The sequence below is a fragment of the Azolla caroliniana genome, unplaced genomic scaffold, assembly GCF_043228905.1.
Source record: "Azolla caroliniana isolate FFs.n. ecotype wild unplaced genomic scaffold, voAzoCaro1.0.p SCAF_16, whole genome shotgun sequence".
In the NCBI taxonomy this organism is placed as follows: domain Eukaryota; kingdom Viridiplantae; phylum Streptophyta; class Polypodiopsida; order Salviniales; family Salviniaceae; genus Azolla; species Azolla caroliniana.
The window spans coordinates 12,937,288-12,959,057 of NW_028230451.1; positions in this window are offsets into that span (position 1 = coordinate 12,937,288).

Consider the following 21,770-nt stretch of genomic DNA (forward strand, 5'->3'; position numbering starts at 1 on the left):
AGAAATGAAGAATTCTTTTTGCTTTACTTAATATATGTGCAGGACATGTTGTTAGTTTAACATAATACTTGATTATATCGACATAATTACAATCAACCAACCGTGCAAAGAACAATAGCTATGATTCTAGTTAGTCTAAATAGCACTTTTCTTGTTCAAACATAGACTGTAACCAGAGACCTCTAAAGTGTTAGAGTTGCATGAAAATTAACTACACCATCTAAACATATGAAGGATATCTATTTGTCTATCTTAATTAATCTTGGTGCAATAACGATTGAACAATAGACTATTCTTAAATGAGTTTCAAGACATCATTTATTCATAACAGAATAGTTAAAAAGTTGCAAATAAACCCGGACTCAAACCGAAGTCGTGTAGTGTGGATGTCTACCGTGATAACCAACTACATTATCTAGAGTAATTGTGAATATCAGTCAATTTCATGCATTCTGATGAATTTGATACTTTCACTAAAGCAACGTGAACATGGCCATCATTAGTTTCAATGTATCCCATGTGGTTATGGCATTTAGGTCAAACAAGTCTCTAGAAAGAAATAGCAATAATTGACACAAGAAATCAACACGTAAATTTCCATGGCTTAAGGTACATGCATGAGGTCCACTAAATATATTCTTGATCTATAAAACCAGATCCCAATTTTTCTACTCATTCTGTGTAATATTTTTTGTTGCCCAAACACAAACTCGAACCAAATACCTCTAGTGTGTAAGACTAGTGTGATAACCAACTACACTATTTGAACCCAATTGTGAAAACCAATCTCATGGATTCAACGGAATTTGCTACTCTGACTGATGGGATGTCACAACTACATGGCTACCACGAGTTTCAATGTAGCCCATGTGGTAGTGGCATTTAGGTCAAACATCTATGTAGATAGAAACAGGTAGCACTATTTGACTCCTAAAATGTAGACGTTGATTTTCTTGGCTATATTGTATTTTTCTAAAGACGGATACCAATTATTCTACTCATTCTATGTAGCATCTTTTCTTTTCCAAACCCGGACTTCAATTATGAACCTCTAGTGTGTTAGACTAGCGTAATAACCAACTACACCATCTAGACATATTGAGAATTACTAGCTTGGATTGATGAATAAAAGACTAATCTTAATGGAAATTCCATCTGTCAATTCGAAAAGATTAAGTTGAAACATTATTGTTGTTGTAATGGACAAGATTATGTGTTCAAACCCGGATTCAAGAGATCTCTAGTGTGTGGGACTAGCATGATAACCAAATACACTATCTAGACCCATTTGTCATTATTCATTTATAGTTTGACATGAATTTGTTAATTAGACCAAGCGATTGGCATGTCACACTGACATTGACATAACGACTTTGTAAGTTTGCCAAGTGGTCGTAAGATTTATCTTATAGAAGTCTTTCTTACTACAAACCATTTAGATTGAAAAAGATAGCACAAATGGAAGCAAGATATGAAGAATTCTTTTTGCTTTGCTTAATATATGTGCAGGACTTGCAGTTAGTTTAACTTGACTATATAAAAATAATTACAATCAACCATTTGTACAAAGAACAATACCTATGATTCTAGTCAGTCTAAATAGCACTTCTCTAGGGGCTCATTGATGAGCATTGAAGTCCGTGTTAGTACTTCTGTCAGTCCGTATGGACTTGTATAAAAGTGCTCTCTCAACACATCCTATGTACAAAGTGTTATTATTTTGGAATAGAACTGTTGTCTACTCTCTCTCTGTCTCTACCTCTTCTTTTTCTCTCTGTGTTTCCTGTTTTTCGCTGAACTGTCATATTTCCGAACTATGTACTCTATGTCTTTTACGCACACCCCTCCATGGAACAGGTGGCAAGCAGAGTTCTCTACTGCTTTGCATCTTGTGTGAGCAATCAACTTCTGAGTTACATTCAGGATGCGAAGATACCAAAGGATGCTTGGGGAAATCTGAAAAAGATTTTTGCCGCGAGCACCACAGCCAGAAAGCTCCAACTCAGCCAAGAGTTGAGCAATGTTCGACAACGAGATATGTCGATGGCTGACTACACCTCCAAGACGAAGGACATCTGCGACTCTCTCGCCTCCGTCGAGGAGGACAAAATGGTGCAGGTCTACCTTGGAGAGTTAGTGTCAAAGTTTGGAGCTTTCCGAACTACGGTCTGTACGACGGAGAATATGTCGTCATTTTTCAAGTTACAGTCGATGCTCCTAGTAGAGGAGAAACACGCAGGCGCATCAACGAGTACGCACATTGATAGCAAGATGTTGAACATGGAGGAAGATAGGCCCCGTGGTCATGGCGGACGAGGCGCCGCCGGAAACCGGCAAGGGAAACCCGCCGTGGAATGTTGGTACTGTGGCAAGAAAGGCTACAGGGAGAGTGAGTGCTGGAAGAAACGTATCGATTCGGAGGAAACCACATCTAGATCCAAGCGGACCGAACAAAGAAATCGGCAGCTATCGCACTACGTTGAAGGCTCCAAACGAGCCGAAAATGGATCGGGCCTAGCCTTCGTAATGAAGGATAAGGCCAATTTGATGGCGGTGAATACCTCAAAACCGAACGAGGTGTGGTATATTCACTCCGGAGCGTCAAATCATATGACGTGTCATGAGGAACCAGAAAAACCAGAAAAACAAGGAGAAACCGGAAATATAAGGAGTGGTCGAAACTGGAGACGACACACCGCATACCATCGAACAGGTCGGAGAAGTTCCCTTCAGCCACTTCCCTTCACGCATATTGGTTGCTACATCGAAGAAGAAGGCACGGTAATCACGTAAGGGCGCCATTAAGCGAAGATGTTTTTCCTCGAGACCGACGACGTAGGCACCACTATGTTCTCGAAAGGGCAAAAGGTCGAATTGGATATTGTGAAGTCGATTTTTGCTCATAGGAAAAGACCGTGACAAATACATTGGATGCAAAGGTATAGAAGAATAAAGCACAATATGAAAGGTCCAAGAGTTAAAAGATAAATGAAATTGAAGAGAAATAAAGTTAGAGGTGTTGTTCAAAAGTAGAAAAAGAAGAAAAACGCAGGAAATTAAGCAGAAAAAGCAAGGTAGAGAAAAAAGCTCATAACTTCTTCATCTCTTATCCAAATTTCAAAAGAAAATATTTATAAGAAAACTGACAAAGAGAGCTTTCTTATATTACAAATTTGGATGACAACCTAGAAATAATGATATGAAAAACGCACCACACAAACTCGAGGATATGTAAAAGAAAAGAAAAGAAAAAGCAAGAATAACGCAACTAAAAACCTATAAGTAGGAGGGAGGGTATTCTTAGAAATTGGGGAGATGAAAAAAGATCAAGTGCCTAAGGTCCGATGGTGGGAAGGACTACTTCTCTTACTAGTTTTTGAATTATCTGTAGGGAGAAGGAATTCGGGGTGAATTCTCCTACAGATACACGCCGCAGTAGAACGGCGTGGCCAAGCGGGAAAAAGTAACGATCGAAGAGCCGGCCAGGGTAATGCTCGAAGACAAGAATATGCCAAAATTTTATTGTGTTGAAGACGTAAGGACGGTTGTTTTTCTGCAGAATCGGACTTCTGCAAATGGAAGAGTGTTGCCACATGAATTGTAATCCAAGAAGAAGCCGAACTTGGCACACTTGAGGGTATATGGTAGCATCACGTATGTGCATGTGCCGAAGGAGAAACGGAGGAAGCTGGATGCCAAACAAGAGAAGTGAATCTATTGGGAAATCGGTCTCTCCGGATGGGAGCCGGTGATGAATAAAGAGGGCTTAGTGAGAACAGATCCAGAAACCAGAGGAGACCCGGTGAGAACCAGAAGAGAAGACATATCTGCAAATATGTTTTGAGTAAGCCTATTGAGGCAATTTTTGTAAATAGCCCTAAGTTCATATGAGTATAAATATGACTTAGGGCAATCACTTTGTAACGGGGGTTATTATTGTTGTTGTAACTGTTGTACAGAGAGATTGAGAGAGAGAGGGAGAGAGAGATACAGAGTGATACTCTGTTGTAACCGCCGGTTGGCAAAGATACAGAGCTCGAGGTCGTTGCCTACAAGTCTTTGATTGTACCCCTTCTCTTCATAGTGATAGTTCGGAGTCTGTGGGCTCCCGTGGTTTTTCCCTATTAGGGTTTTCCATGTAAACATCTTGTGTTAACTCTTTAGTTCCCATTTCTGTGTTCTCCATTCTCATCAAAGTGTTCAAGTTTTGGTTGTGGCCGAGCAATATTCTGTGCTATTTCTCAACAAACTGGTATTAGAGCGAACAACACAAAAAATAGAAGAATCGTTCGGTGGCATGTTCAAGCTCACCAGCTCGAACTACTCAGTGTGGAAGTCGAAGATGAGGGATATGCTGGTTGTCAAAGATCTTTGGTTGCCGGTTCATTTCGGGGACAAGAGACCGTATAAGATCGACACCTTAGTGTGGGAGGTGATGCACATGAAGACGATGGCATACATCTGGTGCTTCATCGACATGAGCTTGTACAACAACTTCAATGAAAAAAGTAAGGCTCATGAACTCTGGGAGAAGATCGACATCATGTTCCAGAACAAGAATCTCGTTAATCGGGTTTCGGTATTCCGGAAGCTAGTGAGGCTCTGGTACCAGGACGGCTCCAATATGGTACCAGGACGGCTCCAATATGGTGAAGCATATGAATGCCTTCCAGGGACTGATGCATCAGGAAACCTCGTGGAAATACCTCTCGCCGATGAGGTACTTGCCCTACTCCTGCTCGATTCCCTCTCGTATAACTGGGAGACGTTAGTTGTCACGTTGGGCAACGCCGGGCCGGAAGGAAAACAGATTTCCTAGCAAGAGTCATGTCAAGCTTGTTGGATGAGGAGGTGCGTCGAAAAGACAAGGAGGTGATCTCCAATGCCAAACCCCTCCTTACTAAATTGGAACGTGAAAGACAAAGGAATCGGAGTCCCCAGAATCAGGAAAAGTCGGGGACATGGTCAAAGTCAAGGGGGAGGCCCACTTGCTTCTATTGCGGCAAGCCGGGGCACTTCCAGAAGAACTGTCGGCACTTCTGGAAATACAAGGGAACCGACAATACCGATTCGAAGAAGTCACCGGACCGAAACGGTTCGGATCGGCGAGGCCCGGACCGGAAGGGAACGACAACGATCGCGGCAAGTGAAGAGGAACTAATGCTCATCACCGGGGAGAGTGAGTTGAACCTTGCCGGCGACGAGACAACGTGGGTTGTCGATTTTGGAGCATCGTTCCATCTTACCACAGACCGGAAATGCTTCTCATCCTACACAGCCAGTGAGCACAGCTATGTCCGGATGGGGAATGAATGAACATGTCGAATTGTCGGCATAGGAGACGTGTGGTTCACAACACCAACAAGATCCAAGTTGCTGCTGAAGGATGTCCGACGCTTTCTGGAGGTTCGACTGAACCTAATATCAGTCGGTCGGCTAGATGATGAAGGCTACATGGGTAGCATCTGGAATGGAGTCATGAAGTTCAGCAAGGGGAGCCTAATAGTGGCTCGGGCCTGGAAAGTCAACACATTATACCTGATGAACGCCCCGTTATGCTAGGAAGAAGAAGTGAGCGTTGCTTCCGACACTGCTGGTGAGCTGTGGCATAAGAGATTGTGTCACATGAGCGAGAAGGGGATGAGAAGGCTTGCTAAAGATAATCTGATTCCAGTGAAGGATGTGCATCTTGAGAACTGCACCGACTGCCTAGCCGGTAAGCAAAACCGAACTTCCTTCCGGTCAAGACCACCAATGAGACAGAATGCACCACTGGAGCTGGTGCGTACTGATGTGTGTCAAGTGGACACGAAGTCACATGCCAGATCGCAGTACTTCGTGACATACATAGAAGACCATAGTCGGAAGTTGTGGGTCTCGTCATTGAAGACTAAGGATCAGGTGTTATCCGTCTTCAAGGAGCTCCACGCGAGAGTGGAAAGAGAAACCGGCCGGAAGCTGAAGGCAGTTCGAGCAAATAACAGAGGAGAATATTGGGGGCAGTTCGAGGAGTACTGCCGGTCGAAGGGAATCCGGCTCAAATTCACCGCGCTGAAGTCGCCGAAATTGAATGGGCTGGCCGAAAGGATGAATCAAACCATAATGGCGAGAGTTTGGAGCAAGCTCACACATGCCAAGTTACCCATGATGTTTTGGGCTGAGGCGCTAACGACGGCGACCTACGTGATAAACAGATCACCCTCAGTACCCTTGGGAGGAGACTCACCTCAGAAAGTTTGGACAGGTAAAGATGTATCTTACTGGCATCTGAAGGTGTTCGGGTGTCTCGCATATGTGCATGTCGTAAAGTACAAGAGAGCAAAGCTGGATCCAAAGTCCAAGCCATGCATATTCCTTGGATACGATGATGATGAGTTCGGTTACTGGATGTGAGATCTGGTCGATAAGAAGGTGCTCCGGAGTCGGGACATAGTCTTCGTGGAAGACAAGACCATTGCCGATTGGGAGTCGGAGAAGGTGATGAACTCCGGATCATTCATTGAAAACTGACTTGAGGAAAAAATGACTTACCCGGTTGAAAACCAGACACTAGCTGGTAACCGGATAACACTCGACCAACCAGCCAGATACGGACAGGAAACCGAACCGACTGAAGAAGAAGAAGAAGAAGAAGACACCGGAACCGGACAAGATCCTGAATCGGATGAGGATGAGGAACAAATGGAGGAACCGGTAGTAGAAGCCAAGGACAGAGATATCCTCTCCGAGAGGGAAGAGGCCCCCGGAGATTTCCGGATGCAAAGCATGTGTTGCTAACCAATGAGGGGGAGCTAGAAAGCTTCGAAGAAGCAAAGAGAGACACCCACAACCGCAAGTGGTTGAGTGTCATACAGGATGAGATGGATTCCATGCATGAGAACCACACATATGAACTAACAGAGTTGCCGAAAGGGAAGAGAGCAGTCCGGAACAAGTGGGTGTACAAGTTGGAACCGGGAGACGCCTGGAATCCACCAAGGTATAAGGCCCGAATCGTGGTGAAGGGATTCCAGTAGAAGAAAGGAGTGGATTTCGACAAGATATTTGCCCCTGTAGTAAAGATGACTTACATCCGGACGGTGCTGAGCATTGCGGCAAGCATGGACCTCAAGGTAGAGCAACTGGAGGTCAAGACAACATTCCTCCATGGTGACCTCAAAGAGTAGATCTACATGCAGCAACCGGAAGGATTCGTGAAGAAAGGGAAGGAGCACCTAGTATGCCGACTGAAGAAGAGCTTATACGGACTGAAACAAGATCCCCGTCAATGGTACCGGAAGTTCGACTCATTCATGACGGATCAAGGGTACCACAAGACGCAAGCCAAGCACTGTTTCTTGTGAAGAAATTTGATGGCGGAGATTCCCTGATATTACTCCTATACGTGGACGATATGCTGATAGTCGGACGAGACCAAGTCAAAATACAGATGCTGAAGAAGGCCCTCAACCGGACCTTCTCAATGAAAGACTTGGGTCCTGGGGATGCACATCATCCGGAACCGGTCGAAGAAGCTATTGCGGTTGTCACAAGAAAAGTACGTGACGAAGGTGCTTCAGTGGTTCAACATGTTAGATGCAAAACACGTCGGATCAACACTTCCAGAAAACAGCAAGCTATCTGGAAAGCAGACCCCGAGGAAAAAGGCAGAGAAGGCGGATATGATGAAGATAACATATGCCTCTGCCGTCGGGAGCTTGATGTACACAATGGTGTGTACCCAGCGGATATCGGATATGTAGTCAGAGTGGTGAGCCAGTTCATGATCAATCCTGGAACGCGGTCAAGTGGATACTTCGGTATTTGAAAGGCACCTCGAGCATGTGCCTCCGATTCGGCTCCGATAAGCCCCAACTCGACGGATTCACGGATTCAGACATGTTAGCTGATGCGGATACCAGACGGTCCACATTCGGTTATGTCATGACTTATGCAGGGGGAGTTGTTTCGTGGTAGTCAACGTTGCACAAGACGGTTGCATTGTCAACCACGGAGGCGGAGTACATGGCAGTTGTAAGAAGCCAGCAAGGAGGACTTCATCGGAGAGCTAGGGATCCAATAGGAGGAATACCGGCTCTATTGCCATCCACCTTGCAAAGAACGCAGCCTACCATTACCGGACGAAACATATCTAGCGGAGGTACCACTGGATCCGAGAGAGAGTAGAAGATCAAGAGTTCGTGCTATCGAAGATCCACACGGAGGAGAACGGGTTAGACATGCTGATAAAGATCCTGACAATCAACAAGATGGACGTGTGCCGAAAGCGGATCGGGTTGACAAGATATTCCATGTCGAAGTGAATGGAGAGATTATTGGGAAATCAGTCTCTCCGGATGGGATCCGGTGATGAATAAAGAGGACCCGATGAGAACCGGAAAACATCCAGAAACCGGAGGAGACCTAGTGAGAACCGGAAGAGAAGACATATCTGCAAATATGTTTTGAGTAAGCCTATTGAGGCTATATTTGTAAATAGCCCTAAGTTCATATAAGTATAAATCTGACTTAGGGCAATCACTTTGTAATGGGGGTTATTATTGTTGTTGTAATTGTTGTACTAAGAGAGTGATAGAGAGAGGGAGAGAGAGATACAGAGCGATACTCTGTTGTAACCGCCGGTTGGCAAAGATACAGAGCTTGACGTTGTTGCCTACGAGTCTTTGATTGTACCCCTTCTATTCATAGTGATAGTTCAGAGTCTGTGGGCTCCCGTGGTTTTTCCTTATTAGGGTTTTTCCACGTAAACAACTTGTGTTCACTCTTTAGTTCCCATTTTTGTGTTCTCCATTCTCATCGATATGTTCAAGACTCGGTTGTGGCCGAGCAATATTCCATGCTATTTCTCAATAGTATCTTGGTTGGTTACTCGGACGAACAGAAGGGTTGTAAGTGTTATAAGCCCCGGACCAAACAAGCTCACATAAGTTGTGATGTGTTCGACGAGTCCGCGTCGTGGTACTTGCCTTCGCCTCCAACCACTGACGACTCCATTCCAATCACTGACAAAGAGGTCAGCGAGGCTGAAATGCCTCAAGACAAAGGAGACAATCGGACACTCTCCTGAAGAGCGTCCGATCTCATTCAAGCTAAGTGGGCCGAATGAGTGACTGAGTCGGCATGACCAATCAGGCGCATAGCCGGTGAGTAGTGGTGACTCGGTCATGCATTCCCCACGCAATAAGCTGAGGAGATGGCTTACACGCGAAGGGAAGGGAAAGAAGAAGATGTCGAACTATGGAACTGATAAGGAAGAGTCAAATCAAAGAGAATCTGAATTGGAGAAGAACGAAGACAGACCTCCGGAAACAAAGTCCGCATCGGCCAAGAGGGCCTAAAAATCGGTTAATGAGCAATTACGCCGATATACCCAGTAGAAGAACCCCATGTTGTGCTTTGGATACAACGAGTACATGGCGCATCATTACCCGTACATGACACGAGTGACGGAAATGCGTGAGCCGGAGAGCTACGCAGAAGCAGCAAAGGATGTGAACTGGCGTGCCGCGATGAAGGAAGAGATGCGCGCGTTATCAGACAATGAGACTTGGGACCTGGTTGACACACCTAAAGGTGTGAAGCCGATCGGATGCAAATGGGTGTACAAGGTGAAGTAAAACACTGATGGCTCAGTTAACCAATACAAGAACCGATTAGTGGCGAAAGGCTATGCGCAGAAGCAAGTCGTCGATTACAACGAGACCTTCATGCCTGCCGTGAAGATTACCATTGTCTGTGTTCTGTTAGCCAAAGCAATGGCAAAGGGGTGCCACTTACATCAAATGGATGTAAAGAATGTGTTCCTGCAAGGTGATCATGAGGAACAAATGTACATGGTACAACCCCCCGAATTTCTATCTGACCGGAACACGTTGGCAGTTTTCCGCCTGAAGAAGTCCCCCTACGGACGAAAGCAAGCCCTCTACACATGGAACGCGAAGATCACACAGTGTCTATATTGTATGGATTTTTTGATGTCCATTTGTTCGGCAAGGCCAACATGTACTGGTTAGTCTCTTACTTTATGTTAATGATCTATTTATCGCCAATGCCGACCTAGATGAAATTGGCCGCATAAAGTCTCAATTCGCGGCATCATTCGACATGAAGGATCTACGGGACCTTCGTTACTTTGTGTCTTTTACGTACACGCTTCCGGACATATTCCTTTACAAGTTTCCATCTAGCCCATGTGCTAGTGGCATTTAGCTCAAACATGTCAGAAACAGATAGCACTATTTGACACAAAAAATGTAGACGTTGATTTTCTTGGCTATATTGTATATTTCTAAAGATGGATACCACTTATTTTACTCATTCTATATAGCCTCTTTTCATGTCAAAACCCGTTTTCAAACCGGAGACCTCTACTATGTGATACTAGTCTGATAACCAACTACACCATCTGGACCCATTTGTTATTATTAATTTCATAGTTTGATATGATTTTTTTATTAGACCAAGCCATTGACTTGTCACAGTAACATTGACATAACGACATTGTAAGTTTGCCAAGTGGTAGTAAGATTTACCTTATAGAAGTCTTTGTCACTACATACCATTTAGATTGAAAAAGATAGCACGAATGGAAGCTAGAAATGAAGATTTCTTTTTGCTTTACTTAATATATGTGTAGGACTTGGAGTTAGTATAACATAATACTTGACTATATCGACATAATTACAATCAGCCAACCGTGCAAAGAACAATAGTTATGAATCTAGTTAGTCTAAATAGCACTTTTCTTGTTCAAATGTAAAGTGTAACCGGAGACGTCTAATGTATTAGAGTTGCATGAAAAACAACTACACCATCTAAACATATGAATGATATAGCTATGAATCTAGTTAGTCTAAATAGCACTTTTCTTATTCAAATGTAGACTGTAACCGGAGATGTCTAATGTGTTAGAGTTGCATGAAAAACAACTACACCATCTAAACATATGAATGATATCTACTGGTCTATCTTAATTAATCTTGGTGCAATAATGATTGAACAATAGAGTGTTCTTAGATGAGTTTCAAGATATCATTTATTCGTAAATGAATAGTCCAAAACATGCAAATAAACCTGGACTCAATGTCAAGACCTCTACTGTGGAAGTCTAGTGCGATAACCAACTACACTATCTAGACGAAATTGTGAATATCGCTCAATTTCATGCATTCTGATGAATTTGATATTTGGCATTTAGATGAAACAAGTCTCTAGAAAGAAATAGAGTAATTGACACAAGAAATGAACACGAATATTTTCTTGGCTTAAGGTACATGCATGAGTTCCACTAAATATATTCTAGACCTATAGTAAACTAGAGACCAATTCTTCTACTCATTCTATGTATATTTTTTGTTGCCCAAACACAAACTCGAACCGAATACCTCTAGTGTGTAAGACTAGTGTGATAACCAACTACACTATTTGGACACAATTGGGAAAACCAATCTCATGGACTGAAAGGAATTTGTTAGTTTGACTGATGCGATTTCACAACTACATGGCCATCACGAGTTTCAATGTAGCCCATGTGGTAGTATTATTTAGCTCAAACATGTATGTAGATAGAAACAAAAGTTTCAATATAGCCCGTGTGGTAGTAGTATTTAGCTCAAACATGTATGTAGATAGAAACAAAAGCACGATTTGTAGCAAAAATGTAGACGTTGATTTTCTTGGCTATATTGTATTTCTCTAAAGATGGATACCAATTATTCTACTCATTGTATGTAGCATCTTTTCTTGTCGAAACCCGGACTTGAATTGTGGACCGCAAAAATGTAGACGTTGATTTTCTTGGTTATATTGTATTTCTCTAAAGATGGATACCAATTATTCTACTCATTGTATGTAGCATCTTTTCTTGCCGAAACCCGGACTTGAATTGTGGACCTCTAGTGTGTTAGACTAGACAATGTGATAACCAACTACACCATCACGACATATTGAGAATAACTTCATTGGATCGATGAATAAAAGACTAATCTCAATGGAAATTCCATATGTCAATTGAAAAAGAATAAGTTAAAACATTATTGTTGTTGTAATCGACAAGATTATGTGTCCAAAGCTGGATTCGAGCCAAAGACCTCTAGTGTGTTAGACTAGCATGATAACCAAATACACTATATCGACCCATTTGTCATTACTAATTTATAGTTTGACATGAATTCGTTAATTAAACCAAGCGATTGGCATGTCAACATGGGCATCATTAGTTTCAATGTATCCCATGTGCTTGTGGCATTTAGTTCAAACAAGTCTCTTGAAAGTAACATATAGCCCTAATTAACACTAGTAATCAACACGATGATTTTCTTGGATTAAGCTACATGCATGAGTTCCACTTAGTTTCTATAATTATATTCTAGTTCTCTAAAGACAAATACCAATTCTTCGTAACATTTTTTGTTGCCCTAACACAGACATGAAACGAAAACCTCTAGTGTGTAAGACTAGTGTGATAACCAACTACACTATCTGGACCCAATTGTGAAAACCAATCTCATGGATTCAAAGGAATTTGTTACTTTAACTGATGGGATGTCACAACTACATGGCTATCACGAGTTTCAATGTAGCCCATGTGGTAGTGGCATTTAGGTCAAACATCTATGTAGATAGAAACGGGTAGCACTATTTGATACAAAAATGTAGACATTGATTTTCTTGGCTATATTGTATTTTTCTAAAGACGGATACCAATTATTCTAATCATTCTATGTAGCATCTTTTCTTGTCCAAACCCGGACTTGAATTGTGGACCTCTAGTGTGTTAGACTAGCGTAATAACCAACTACACCATATGGACATATTGAGAATAACTAGCTTGGATCGATGAATAAAAGACCAATCTCAATGGAAATTCTATCTGTCAATTCGAAAAGATTAAGTTAAAACGTTAATTTTGTTGTACCGGACAAGATTATGTGTCCAAACCCGGATTCGAAGAAGAGACCTCTAGTGTGTGGGACTAACATGATAACCAAATACACTATCTGGACCCATTTGTCATTACTAAGTTATAGTTTCACATGAATTTGTTAATTAGACCAAGCGATTGGCATGTCACACTAACATTGACATAATGACTTGTAAACGATTACTTGCAGAAGCTTTAGAAAATAGAGAAGGTAGGGAATACACAAAGTACACGGGAGAGACAGAGAGAGCAGAACTTCAAGGCTATATTCAAAAACGATAAAAACACTTTGTACATACAACTATGCTCAGTAGCATTATTTATACAAGTCCTCGTGGGACTGATAGAGGTACCGCGTACTTCAATGCTCACATGAGCATCTGACACTTACTACGAGACTATAATTGCCTAGTAGTCTACACTAATACTAGGCTTCCTGTTACTGATTGGATCCGGCTAACCGGCTCCCCAGCTCACCGGCTCTGTTGCTTGCCGGCTCTGTTGCTTGCCGGCTCGGTTGCTCACAGCTTACCGATCCGTCTCGCTTGCCGGCTCAGGCTTATTCAGCCGATCCGGCTCCAATTGAGCTTGCCGCTCAACACTCCCCCTCAAGCTCAACTTGAGGTTGGATCTTAGTGTCAGTCTCTGTGGCAGCCGGTTCTTCCAACCGACTTCTCCTGGCATCACTTCGCCATGCTCGCGCTCCTCGTCCAGTTTGGTTCTGTTTGCCGTGACCCCTCTTGTTATGCGCGCCTCGACCTTCTCGGTCGGTATGTCTGCTCAATAGGCCCCTCTCAGCTCCTTTTCTGCTATGACTCCAGCGCTTATCGATCAGTCGGTTTCTCCGCGATAGCATCGACTTCCGTTGCATCCGTGTCTGCTTGGCCTTGAATTGATCCAGTTCTTCCGAATCTTTCTGTTGAACCGAATCGACTGTCTCTGATTCGTTCCAACTCTTGTCCGAGTCGGTTTTTGGTTCCAAGCCCATTACCACATCGGACCATGTCCGGGTCTTTGCCTTCTTCCTTCGGTCGGCTCTGTCCTTCTTGACTCTGCCGCCTTCTGTTCTTCCCTCACCGGCGCAATCGACAGTCTCTTTGCCTTTGCCCATTCTGGTGTCTCTGCCCGTTCTCCCCCTCAAGTGTGGCATGTCGAGATGCTGAACACCAAGCGTGTCGGTAAAGTGCTGCAACTTGTCCGATCCGAGCGACTTGGTGAAGATGTCGGCAATTTGCCGATCTGTGTGAACATACCGTAGTTCAACTTCATCGCTCAGGACCCGCTCACGCACAAAGTGATAATGCACTTCCATGTGCTTCATGCAAGCATGGAACACAGGGTTCTTGGCGAGTTGCATGCTGCTTATGTTGTCGCAGTAGACCAGAATCGGGGTCGGTACCTCGATCCATAAGTCTTGCAACTGTCGCTGAAAAAAGCAGCCAACAGTTGCTCTGTTGAGCACTGATGCTGAGTATCGGGGCGCTACCTAGGTAAAACATATAATCGGAGGTTGATCGGCGATCTGATGCATTGCCGGCCCAGTCGGCATGTGTGTAACCGACGAGCTCTTCGGTTATACCTCGCCTATATAACAGTCCCCGGTCCTTCGTGCCACTTACATATCGCAGTATCCGTTGCGTGCACTGAAGGTGCTCCACGGTCGACTTCTGCATGAACTGTATCATTCTGACTAGATAGTGGTTGATTTCTGGAACACCCGGTCTGGTGATGATTAGATCATCAACATACAATAGTATACATACCGGACCGGCTGAGCCTTGCCGGATGAACAACGAAGAGTCCGATTTGGAGGCCACAAACCCCATCTTATGCAACCGGTGCATGATCTTCGCATTCCAAGCTCAAGGGGCTTGCTTTAGGCCGTACAACAACTTCTTCAGCCGGCATACCGCCGACTTGTTCATCTCCGATTGAAAGCTGGGGGGCTAATTCATAAAGACTTCTTCTTCAAGATCACCGTGAAGAAAAACATTCTTCACATCCATCTGGTGAAGATGCCACCCCCTTGTTGCAGCAACCGCTAGCACCACACAAACCGTCGTAGTCGATTCCGGAGCGAAGGTCTCGTCGTAGTCGATTCCGTGGGTCTGCGCATATCCCTTCACCACTAACCGAGCCTTGTACCGGTTAACTGAACCGTCGACGTTGTACTTTATCTTGTACACCCACTTGCATCCGATCGGTTTACAGTGACGAGGAGGATCAACCAGGTCCCATGTCTTCTTGACATCAAATGCCCACATTTCTTCTTCCATAGCGGCACGCCAATTTGCGTCCTTGGCCACTTCTGCGTAGCTCCCCAGCTCACGCACTTCCACTACCTTAGTCATGTATGCATAGTGATGCGCCATGTACTCATTGTACCCGTACCGCTTGGTGGGATCCTTCTGGCGGGTGGACCGACGTAACTCACTGTTACACGGTTTGAGGCCCTTCTTGGCCGGTTCGGTCTTCGTTGCCGAAGATATGCCTTTCTCCTTGCCGGAGTTGGATGCACACTGATCCGACTCATCGTTGCCGGTTTCGAATTCCAGCATCTTCTTCTTCCCCTTCTCTTTGTGCGTAAACTGTCGCCTCGGTTCCTTGCGCAGGGAGTGCACAACAGAGTCTCTACTACTCGTCGGTTCCTCATTGGACTGGTCAAATTGACTTAGTCGCTCGTTCGGCCCGCTCAACCGAAACAATTCCGGACTCTCATCTTGAGTCCACGCTTCATCATCATCTACCTGGGCCGATTCAGGCTCACTGGCCTCATCCTCCGGCAACGGGTTGGATTCGGAAGTCGGAGTCGGTAAGGAGTACCACGATGCCGATTCATTGAACTCGACATCTCGACTAACTCGAACCTGCTTTATCCGAGGGTTATAACACTTATAACCCTTTTGCTCTTGAGCATAGCCGACTAGGATGCATTTTTCCGATTTTGCATCCAGCTTCCTCCGCTTCTCATCTGGTACATGCACATATGCAATGCTACCGAAGATCTTAAGGTGTCTCAAATTCGGCTTGCGCCCGAAATACAGCTTGTCAGTTGACACCTTGTCGCCGATCCAGTTCTGGATGTACACAACCGTTTGGACTGCCTCCGCCCAGTAGAATTTGGGCATGCTCTTCTCCTCTAGCATTGCCCTTGCCGCAACAATGAGTGACCGGTTCCCGTTCCACCATGCTTTGGAGACTCCGAAAACACTCGAAGACTTTTCTCTTCCGCTCAATGAGGTAGATCCATGTGTGCCGCATATAGTCATCGATGAAGGAGACAAAATATTGACTCCCGCCAAGACTAACATTCTGTGCCGGTCCCCACACATCCGAATGGATAAGGTCGAGCTTGTTACGGCTCCGGTTACGTTCGGTGGGGAATGGAAGCCGGTGTTGCTTCCCGAGTTGGTAGGCTTCACATACTTGGGCCTTCCGGCCGCTAAACTTCGGCAAACCGAAAACAACTTGTTTCGTTTGCAAGTCTTGAAGCCTCCGGTAATTGACGTGGCCTATCCGCTTGTACCCCAAGTCGATGTCCAATTCGACCTTCTGTCCTTTTGAAAACAGAGCAGTGCCGACGTCATTGGTGTCGAGGATAAACATCCTCCCGTCTCTGCACCCTTGCGCAATAATCTGGCCCTCTTCCTCTATGAAGCACCCAAGGTGCGTAAACCGCACCTGCATCCCTTGGTCGACGATCTGTCCAACCGACACTAGGTTCTTCGTGATTGTCAGAACGTATAATACGTTCATCAACTTCCCCTTCTGTCCGACGTGGCTCAAAGGGACTTCTCCGACGTGCACAATTGGGTGAGGAGTGTCGTCTCCAGTTTCGACTACTCCTGGTTGATCTGGTTTCTCCAAAAAGGAGAACCACTCTTTGTGGTTTATCATGTGGTTTGATGCACCGGAATCAACATACCACACTTCCTTCGATTTGGAAGTGGTCTTCTTCATCGAGTTCGCCTCGTGCTTCATCACCAAGGCTGGCCCGTTACCGTTCTTGGATCCTCTCGATCCCTTCGCGTAGTGCAAGCTTTGCCGGCCATCCTTGTCAGCCTTGCCGGATCCGGATTTGTCCGAATCGGCGTGTTTTCTCTAGCACTCGCTCTCTCTGTGGCCCTTTTTGCCACAATACCAGCATTCCGTTGCAGTCTTCTCTTGCCGTCTTTCGGTGCCACCATGACTCCCACTGCTCCCGGAGGGTCCAAAACTGTTGTTGGCATGTTCTCTGTGCCTTTGTTCCTGGTCTTGCCGGCCGCCTCCATTGCGTGCTGACCTGCCTCATCCACCACGCCCACGGGACCGATCCGCCTCTGTATACAACATCCGGCTATCAGTGGGTGCGCTAGTTGACGCACCGGTATGGTTCTCCTCTACAAGGAGCATCGACAGTAAGTTGACAACTGACGGCGTATTCTCCCTTGTACACACCGCCGTTCGGAACGCTCTGAACTTAGACGCCAGGCCCCCAAGATAGACCTCTTTGATAGAGGCAAGCGAGTCATAGATCTCTTTGATCCAGGCCGTGTAATCCACCACCGACATGTCCTTCTCTCGGACATTGCTCAACTCCTGTCGGAGTTGCAGCTTCCGGGCTGTAGTGCTCGTGGCGAAAACCTTCTTCAGGTTCCCCCAAGCCTCCTTCGGCGTCTTGGCGTCTCGGATGTGGCTCAACAACTGGTCTCCGACACTGGACGCGAAGTAGTACATCACTCTGCTTGCCGATTGTTCCCACACTGGGAAGTCCTTATGTGCCGCATCAGGTGCTGTTTCGTTGGCTCCTTCGACGAAACTCTAGTAACCATGCCCAACCAGGTACTGGTGCATCTTATACAACCAAGATGCATAGTTGGATCTATCGAGTTTCTCCACAGGGAGCGCGCTAGCCATCCCTCTATCCATCACTTCTTTGTCTGTTGTTTTACGACCTGTTAGGGTTTGCTTTCAAGCGTTTGTCGGTTGTAGAGGAGATTCTCAACCCTTGCGCTCTGATACCATGTAAATGATTAGTTACGGAAGCGTTAGAAAATAGAGAAGGTAGGGAATACACAGAGTACACGGGAGAGACAAGGAGAGCAGAACGTCAAGGCTATATTCAAAAACGATAAAAACACTCCGTACATACAACTATTCTCAGTAGCATTATTTATACAAGTCCTCGTGGGACTGACAGAGGTACCGCGTACTTCAATGCTCACATGAGCATCTGACACTTACTACGAGACTATAATTTCCTAGTAGTCTACAGTAATACTAGGCTTCCTGTTACCGATTGGATCCGGCTAACCGGCTCCCCAGCTCTGTTGCTTTCCGGCTCGGTTGCTCACAGCTTACTGATCCGTCTCGCTTGCCGGCTAAGGCTTATTCAGCCGATCTGGCTCCAGTTGAGCTTGCCGCTCAACACGACTTTGTAAGTTTGCCAAGTAGTAGTAAGATTTACATTATAGAAGTCTTTGTGACTACGTACCATTAAGATTGAAAAAGATAGCACGAATGGAAGCAAGAAATGAAGAATTATTTTTGCTTTGCTTAATATATGTGCAGGACTTGCAGTTAGTTTAACTTGACTATATCTACCTCAATACAATCAACCAACCATGCAAAGAACAATTGCTATGATTTTAGTCGGTCTAAATAGAACTTCTCTTGTCCAAACGTAGACTGTAACCGGAGACCTCTAATGTGTTAGAGTAGCATCATCGGGAGGGTTTGAAGGGAAAGGCATATCTCTAGGTAGTGATGGATCTTATATATAAAATGTAAATATTTTATGTTACATCAATATGGCGATTCACAAATATGTATAAATATAGGTGTTAGTCATTTTGTAAATTTTGTATGTTTTCTTCTAAATTTCACTTGTCGATTATTTAGACATTTTTTTAAAGCCCTAAATTTTTGGACATGGTATAAATCAATATATTTTGATTCAATTTCCAAAAGCCTTTACACATGCGATGGTCGTTTTTGTGAAATGACCTAATTTGTGTCTTTTTTGGACGGACTGTTCTTAAATTGCGACATATTACCTGTTTCAAATCACCCGGTGTTCAACCCCATAAAAGGCGAAAACATCGTAAAATGTGTTGGCCAATACCTCTCTAGCTAGATGAATCACATGAAGATCGTTGGAATTATGCTCCACCACGTTGGCTATTCCCTTTTCCTAGTTCTTTCTTATTTCAAGGATAATTGTGAGGTATTTTTAACTTAACAGTTTGACAGGAAGGACATAAAAGAGGCAAATGTGATAGGTGCAGTCATGTGGAGTGATAGGGATGAGATGTTGGATGCAGAATATGAAGCATCTTCTAATTTTGGATAAGGATGAGTGATGACAGTGTTGAGGGTTGTAACAAGATTTGATGAGCAAACGAGGAGAGTAGTGTCACTTTCTATTTGTATGTACACAATTTTGGTGGTAAATCAGCGTGAGTGAGATGGTTGATGTCGATTTATGAAGTACAATTCTTTTTTTTTTATAAGGATGAGTGATGGTAGTGTGGGGGTTGAAGCATAATCTCTCGAGAAGACTGGACTCATTAATTGTTTGTAGGTATAGGATTTTGGCGATAATCGGCGAGATGTTTGATGTGGACTTGATGAAGAAGAATGTATATTTTTTATAAGGATGAGTGATGAGGGTGTGGGGGGTGAAGCATATTGTCATGAGGAGATGAGGAAACAAGACTCATTGTATTGTTGTATGTGCAAGATTTTGGTGGTATTCGGCGAGATGATTGATGTGGACTTAACGAAGATGGTTTGGATAAGGATGAGTGATAATGGTGAGGAGGCCGAAGCATATTCTCATGAGAAGATGACGAATTTAAACTCATTTTATTGTCTATGTGCAAGAACAAGAGCAGGTTGAAGAAGTATTGAAAGGTTCATAACTATGACCTACGAGGGTTGTTTCCGAATATAAGTACTTTGGTTGTTGTCTATGGATATGATACCTTGCATTGTGTCTAAGGAATAGGTTGCAATTAGTGGATTATTTTCTCTACTTAGGATTTGTTTCCTCAACCAATGTCTTACACAAGACGGGTTGGGGGGGGGGAAACTTTGTATGTTGTAGCCGTTATGACCCTTTTTATACAACTAATGGAAGGATATTTTGTTTTGAAAAAAAAAGAGGTACATTAGAAGCATTACGTGATGTCGCAAGGGGTGCATCTCTAAATCTCCATGCATGGAGGCGCATGAAGAGTCGTCTCATACTCAAGAATGAGAGTGCAATCTACCTTAAGGCATCACCTAATCTTCAAGTAATATATCTCAAGAAATGGAGGGAGGTAGTGTTAGCATCACATGGTGACGCATCCCATCACATTTTCAAAGCCTCATAAAGAGTTAAAGCGAGGTTACCCGACTGAGGTACGTGATTATGGCATCACACCGAAGTATGTAAAAGCACTCATTAGAAGTTGTGGTTGCCAAATGGTGTCAAAGGTTGACCCGACCAACGTGTTGGGAGAGAGCATGGCCAAATATAAGAAGACCCTATCCATAGAAGTGATCAAGGTAGAAACCCACTAGTTAGATGATGCGCTTAGGATTTGCAAACCAAGTTTCACACACACTTAAGGAAAGGATTCAATGTGGGTATGCGTGTGATTAGGTATATTTGTCATCGTGTGGTGACATCTCGACTTATGTCTAATTCCAATCGACGACATAGGGGCACACCCCGATGTGGGTGTCCATTCCATGTGGACATTAGAATGAATGATAAGGTTCATAATGAGACACTGATCATCTCAATATATGGACCTGATAGTGGTGATGTACTAGGTAGGTAGTAGGTCGCATGTGTACCATTTGCTAGCACACCCCAATGTCATAAGTTGTTGCAAAGATGACCTATTTGATGTTGGGTGTGCAAGGCATGTGGCATGAATGAGCATGCGTAAGGAAGCATATCATAAGTTCAAGGCTAGTCCATTAGAGCTTGTTAGCTATAGGTTCTTTATGATACCAAAGGAGGTCCATAACATGGCAAATAGGTTAAAAATTAGGAGCACCATGTCAGAGGTTGATTGGTCTTTGATGACGTAAGATGCCTATGCACTCTAAGATCTTGGGAAAGTGGTTCATGTTCAACCTTACCTGCCTGGTGAACCAAGATCTCCCACCAGACAACCATTTATCTTGATACTTCAAGATCAATGGATGCTCGAAATGTTTGATCAGTTGCCCCTAAACAACTCTTGGGCAATCGACTCCACACATAAAACAAATCAATTTGGCTACCATTATATGCAGTTGTTTCCCCCAACACCATGGGAATTGGGATACCCTTATGGTACATGCTTTGTAGTTATGATAAGGGATCGAACCATGAGCAAGTCGCATTAGAGACTTGCTTGAGATTCATATTTGCAAGGATGCCCACAGTGAGGCCAAATGTGATAGTGATTGATAAATGTTGGACATCATATAATGTCATAACTAATGTGGTTGCAACAAACCATCAATCTTGGATTGTTGTAAATGGGCAACGGTCACAAACACATTGTTGACTTTTGTTGAGTCAGTTTCACGCCAAAAAATCATGGGTGGACAACTAGTTGATGAGTATGTGTGCGGAAGTACGTGTGGACCTGTAGATGTCGTGATGTTTTCGACACATAGTGTGAAACCACCCCCGAAAAGAAGTAAAATAGTAGTTCAAATAAACTAGTATTATGAAGTCAACTTTATTAATAATAAAAATACTTTTCAAAGAGGATTCCTTATAAATTAAAGGTCAAAGGATTAAATCTTCCAAAAAATGATGAGGAATATAAAGTTAGTAGCGGTTTTCAAAAGTAGAGGAAAAAATGGGAAAAGAAAAGCT